The following is a 6,650-nucleotide window of genomic DNA, read 5'->3' as shown; positions in this document are numbered from 1 at the left end:
GAGCCTTAGCTGGTTGAGCTATAGGCGCCGAGCCAGAAAATGTGTTTCTTTCTGGAAGTTGGACAATAGGGGGAAATACTTGAGTGGTTTTCTAACTGCTTTCATGCAACAAATATTTGTGGAGCAATTTGTGCTCAACATTGTCACAATGTTCCAGGTATTATCTGGATGCTGGGGCTATAATAGTAAACAGCAGGTGCTTCACAGAATTTCAGTTCTTTTAGGGAAGAGGCCTAAACAGTAAGTAAACCAACACATCGTAGTTGCAGGCTATGCTGGATAGAGTGACTGGGGAAGGTCTTTGAGAGAATGACATTTAGGCTAAAGTGTGAAGGATGAGAAGGCGGACTATTGGTACAAATGGAGGAAACAGCAGGTGCCCAAGCCTTGGGATGAAAGGAAGTCAGGGGGTTGTGCAGACTGAGAGAGGGGCAAGCATAAATACGTATAGTAAGGGGAAGAATGCAGGAGGGTGGTGGGAACTTAGGTGGGGAACAGATTATTCAGGGCCTTAAGGCCCAGGTAGGCGTTTGGACGGATTCTTTTGTGTGTACAATGAAAAGCTACTGAGGAGTTTCAAGCACTTGGGTGACAGGACCCAATTTGCATTAGAGAAAATTTGCTGTTGTGTGAGGTGTGGGCTGGAGGCAAGCAAGTGGAAGCGCAAAGGTCAGCTAAGGGGACCCCCTTTGTTCAGAAGAGAGGTGACAGTGACCAAGAACAGGTGGCAGCAGTGGCGATGGAGAAAGTGGGTTTCATGCAGAGGAGGCTAGAATGATGGATAGAGGAGGAGGGTGGGGAGATGAGGGGGCAGCCAGCGGGGAGTGCAGGAAGAGAGGTTTGGGGCTGTAGAAATCAAGAGTGCCACTGGGGCTGTGTTTGGTTTGCTATTTCTGTGCAATACCAAGGGGAGACTTCAGGTTACTCATTGGAGATGGGAGGCTGGAGTTAGAAACAAGAGCTAAGTTAAAGACATAAATCTGGGGTTATCAACATATAAATGCTATTTGGCTCCAGAATCCCAATTTCAGGCTTCTTTCCGTTTACTCTTTTTCTTAGGCCTTAGCGCCCACCCTCCCCAAACCCGGGAATGCAGGAACATCTGCATCGCCTGCAAACTACACACAGGTCCGGGAGCCTGGGAACGCCATCCCCGGCTTTCTCCCAGTGCCATCATTTCTGCTTTTTTCCATGTTGGTGGGTGACTTCCTACAAGGTGGCCTCCTCCCAGAGACCCTGACAAAAAGGAGCTTTTGCTTTCAGCCTCCAATTCAACCTTTAGGGAGGGTTTCTACCGAATAAGAGGTAGGGCTCTCCGTCCTTTCCTAGAATCAATTCTTCCATGTTCATGTCTGCGAAATGCACTAACCTCCTCCCCCAAGCAAGTATACATGTTTGTTCTATTATTGAGACTGCTTTTTAGAAACAACTTTAATAGACATATAAATAGTATGTCATAATAGTCACCCTTTCAGGTATACATTTCAAGGAGTTTTAGTAAATATTGCAAAGTTGTACAACCATCACAACTGTCCACTTACAAAATATTTCCATCATCCCTCAGAAATCCTTCTTCATGCCCATGTGCAGCTGCTCCTTGTTCTCTGCTCAGCCCCCAGCAACCATGAATCTATTTTTTGGTATTATAGATTGGCCATTTGCAGCCATTTCATATAAGTGAAACATATGTACAGTCTTTTGTGCCTGGCCCTTTTTGCTAAGTGTAATGTTTTTGAATTTCATCCAAATTGTAGCCTCCATCAGTATTTCATTCTTTTTTTATTGCTGGGTTGTATTCCACTGTGTGGGTTTAGGACATTTTGTTTATCCATTCACCTGTTGGTGGCCATCTGGGTTGATTCCATGATTTTCCTATTATGAATAATGCTGTAGAAATAACATTCTCATTCACCAAACTCACTCAGATGTTGGAAGAATTATTTAATGTTTAAAATTGCAGGGTAAAGAAGGTATTTTTTTTCTGTTTTCCAATTTCTCAGAAATTTGGCTACTTTTTTTAGTGTTTGGGATTCATTGAGGGTACAAAGAATTAAGTTACACTGATCACATTTGTTAGATAAAGTCCCTCTTATAATTGTGTCCCACCCCCAAGAGGCGTGCCATACACGGTGGGCCCCATCCTCTTCCTTCTTCCCCATTCCTCCCCCTCCCCTCATTCGAAATTTGGCTACATTGTGTTTATAGTTTTTTTAATTTTTATTTATTTATTTTTATTTTATTTTTTTTGAGACAGAGCCTCAAGCTGTCCCCCTGGGTAGAGTGCTGTGGCATCACAACTCACAGCAACCTCCAACTCCAGGGCTCAAGAGAGTCTCCTACCTCCGCGTCCCAAGTAGCTGAGACCACAGGTGCCTGCCACAATACCCGGCTATTTTTTTTGGTTGCAGCCATCATTGTTGTTTGGCGGGCCCGGGCTGGATTGGAACCCGCCACCTCAGGTGTATGTGACTGGCACCTTAGCCACTTGAGCCACAGGTGCCGAGCCGTGTTTATAGTTTTAAAAATAAATTTCACCTCCACTCCCAATGCTTCACTTGACTAGCCTAAAAAAAATAAAAAGGAAAAACATAAATTTCACTCATTTGATTTAAATTTTATCATGGAATTGTTCAGTTGTAGACAAAGGCATAAAATGTACAATAAAGAGGGGTCGTATACCTACTAGAGCTCAAGAAATATGAGTCTACCTCCCTCTAGTAGATAACCAATACTGTGAATTTGTGTTTATCACCCATATTCATTTATACGTTCATTTACTGACATGTATATATTCTTACACAATATAGAGTATTGTTTTGCATGATTTCAGACTGAATATACACTACATAAAAATAATGGTGCCATGTACTCTGGTACTAACCCATTTTAATTTTCACAATAACCATAGGAACAAATATTATCTCCACTTTACGGACAAGAAAACTGAGGCCAATCGTGGCTAAGTGATTTGCCAAGGGATCACAGTAAGTAGTGGAAGTAGATTTGAACCAGTCTGACTCCAGATCATCTGCCATTAATCTCCAGACGATTCTTACCACAAAGAAATGAGGTTCCAATGTTGCCAGATGCTCTTTAGAAAATCTAGAAATTCAGATTTTCAGGTAAAATTCTCCTACTGTCCAATGTTGGCAACTAACTCAATAAAGGCAACAAGGATACTCTACACCTTCAATGAAGTTAGGAGGCTGGAAGTGTCTGGTGGATGCCATTTTGCCAGCTCTACCCTAAGTTGAGTTTTGGATTGGCCAGCTAGATTCCTGGATCTTCGTCAAATTGACAATGCAAAATTCAGAAAATGGAAGAGAAAAACAAGATCTGGGAGGTGAGATAGAAGAAATGAAAACCTAGCTGAACAAGGCAAGATGATTGAGAGAACAAAGAACTGGTTGGTAGAGAGAACGGAAGGAGGAGCCCAGAGATGGGCCCCCTGGAGGTGAGGGATTGTGAAGATGAGGTTCTGGAGAAGCTGGAGTGGAGGGAAAGCTTCCTGGAGTGGAAGTGGGTGAGAAAAGAAGATGAATAGGTGTGGGTGAACATGCTTTAGAAGGGATCCCAGTTAGTGTTCTTCAGAAGAATTAGATGAACAATGGGACTTTTCTTGTTTTTGAGACAGAGCCTTAAGCTGTCGCCCTGGGTAGAGTGCTGTGGCATCACAGCTCCCAGCAAACTCCAACTCCTGGGTTCAAGTGAGTCTCCTGCCTCAGCCTCCCAAGTAGCTGGGACTACAGGCACCCACCACAACGCCTGGCTATTTTTTGGTTGCAGCCATCATTGTTGTTTAGCAGGCCGGGCTGTATTTGAACCCGCCATCTTAGGTGTATGTGGCTGGCACCTTAGCCACTTGAGCCACAGGCACCGAGCCAAACATTGGGACTCTTTATAAAGTACTTTTTGGATGCAGGATTGGGCTTTTCTTTTTTTTTCTTTTTTAATTTCAAATTAAGGTAAAGATTCAAACAATTAGGTCACCATGTTTGCATTCGTTGTTGGGTAGAGTCCCCTTGGAGCTTTCTCTCTCATACACTGAAAGCAATCTCAAAGGCAGTTTGCTTCTAAGTTATGAGTGTACACTGCACGGCCTCCTCCCCAGCTCAGAGGGGCTGAGTGATCAGGTGTAGTGATGGGTGTGGGGCTATAGGTATGGAGGGTGGGAGGAGAGAGATTACCAGCACCTCCAAAGTATTCGCGGAGGGCTGTACAGCTTCCACCAGCCAGGCACCTTACTCCACTGTAAGGTGGAGCCTTCGTCCTCCCTCCCCCACCCCTCCGAGCTGCTTCCTTTCTCCCGGGCTTTTCTTCTTGCACCAATCCCTCCTTCTTGTGTCCTATTGTGGGAGGACAGGACTCAAGTGATCCCTTCTTCTACCCTTCCATTTACTCTACACCCCTGCTCCTAAAAAGAATATGCTTTTTGACCTCGTAAATGTTTCCAGTGCTTCCTAGGGTTTGCAGATTCAAATGTCCGTGGGAGTCAGAAAGGCAATTTGATTGAGGAGGACTGGGCAAGGTTCACGGGCGGGTGGAGTGATGTCCCATAACAGGGTGTGGCTGCCCCTACCTTCTTCCCCTCCCCCAACTTGAATTGAGTTAGGGTTGGGCTTTTTAAATGTGATTTCATGTACAGACCAGGTCACTTTGGGCCCAGGAATTAGTAAGAATAGGATTCTTTTTTCTTTTTTTGCAGTTTTTGGCCAGGGCTGGGTTTGAACTCCCCACCTCTGGCATACGGAACCTGCGCCCTACCCTTTCGAGCCACAGACGCTGCCCATAATAGGATTCTTGATTGCGAACAACTCTGGGTAAATAAGAAAGAAACTAATTGTTTGGAAGGATATTTGGCATATCAAAGAATCATTGGGAGTACTAAAGAAGCAGGCTCAGAAAATGAACAGGAACTGAGGGGATTAGGCGGTCTGGGACTCAGCCAGGTGATACCTCTGGAATAGAGTCTTAGAGTCTTGTCCCTTGCTCTCTGTCATCCCTTGATTCTGTTCTCATTGCAGTCTCTTCACCCAACATTGCCAACAGCAAGGGAATTAAGGCCGTACTACGCTGTCCTTCATTCTTTGCTTTCAAACTCCCAAGTAGCAGCTTCCAGATGGATGGCCGTAGGCCACGTGCCTGCTCCCTAGTCGTCAGCAATTTTTGGCTTCCTTAGTAGGAGGCAGGGTCTGCCTTCTGCCAAAAGTCATGCCAATTTATGCCTCACTCGAGGCAATGCCTAGTCTGAAAGGATGAGTAGGAGGTGCCCAGTATGTCAGGCAGGATGGGGTACATTACTTTGCAATAACAAATGACTCCCAAATCCCAGAGGATTACACCCACAGAGGTTTCTCCCTCACGTCCTTGCAGGCTGCCAATATAGTCTTCACTTTAGGACTCAAGCTGATGCAGCTGCCTCCCTCTAGAGCATTATTGATCACTCAGTAGGGAAAAAAGAAAACCAAAAAGAACACAGCCCATCACACTCAGGCTTTTAAAACTTCTGCTTGGAAGTTGCAAACATAACTTCTGCTCAAATATCACTGGACAAAACAAATCATATGGCCAATCCTGATTTCTGTGGCATGGGGAAGTATGCTATTGCCCCAGGGAGGAACAGTTTGCATTTTTGAAAAATAATAAGAATATTTTGAACAGAAAACTACCTTAGTCACTATCAAGAAGGCAGGAAAGGGATGCTGGGTAGTGGGATAAGCAAATTAGAGGCAGGACAAAGGATGATGTTGGAGCTGTGATAACAGGTGCAGAACAAGTCAGGCGCCCCCGACCCTTGCTCAGTGGGCAATAAGGCATCCTTGAGGACCGTTAGATGGAGGGGAAATGACTAGATTCGTGCTTCAGACAGACGGCTTTGCATGGAGGATGGACTTGAAGGAGATGTTTTGGGAGGCTATTGTGTTTACTCAGGAGAAAGGTGACGACAGCCCGAGCTAGACAATCTAATAGGACTAGAGAGGTGGTGACAGAGAGAAGGCAGAGTGGCTGTATTTGTTGATTGTTCATCCGAAGTGAAGGGTGAGAAAAAAAGAGGAAGGGAGGGAGGGCGGATGGTGCCAAGTGTCCAGCCCGGGCAATTTAATTTCCCTCACCTTCCTACCAAATAACAAATTTGAATAATGGAATTAGAAAATCACCATTTAGTAACAACCATAGTAATAGCTGATTCAGGCAAAATAGTGAGTGAAAGCTTGATGAGAAACAGGATATTTACATAGTCCCAAAGTATCTCTCCACAAAATGACTGTTAATTATATATTAATTGAACATTAAGAATATTTATTTAGATTAATAGTGGACAAAATGATAAAGGTTAATTCACCAGTAAATGGGGAAAATTGACAGTGAACACCTCCTGGTATGTTGCACCGAAAGCACAGCATCATTTCTGGGGCATTCCTGTGCCCCAAATCACAAGTTCAATCACGAGGAGATACCGGACAAACCCAACTGAGGGTCACATAAAGTATCAGAAAAGTCAAAAGACAAGGCAAGCCTGCGGAGTTGCCCAGATTGAAGAAGACGCATGACAATTGAATGCAGTGGATGACCCTGGATCGGGTCTTGGGACAGAAAGAAAAAAAGGGAAAGGGGTGGGTGGTGCCTGTGGCTCAAGCATATGGCCCACC

Source organism: Otolemur garnettii, unplaced genomic scaffold (assembly GCF_000181295.1).
Source record: "Otolemur garnettii isolate 467f Iridium unplaced genomic scaffold, OtoGar3 scaffold00083, whole genome shotgun sequence".
Classification (NCBI taxonomy): domain Eukaryota; kingdom Metazoa; phylum Chordata; class Mammalia; order Primates; family Galagidae; genus Otolemur; species Otolemur garnettii.
This window is presented reverse-complemented; position numbering follows the sequence as displayed.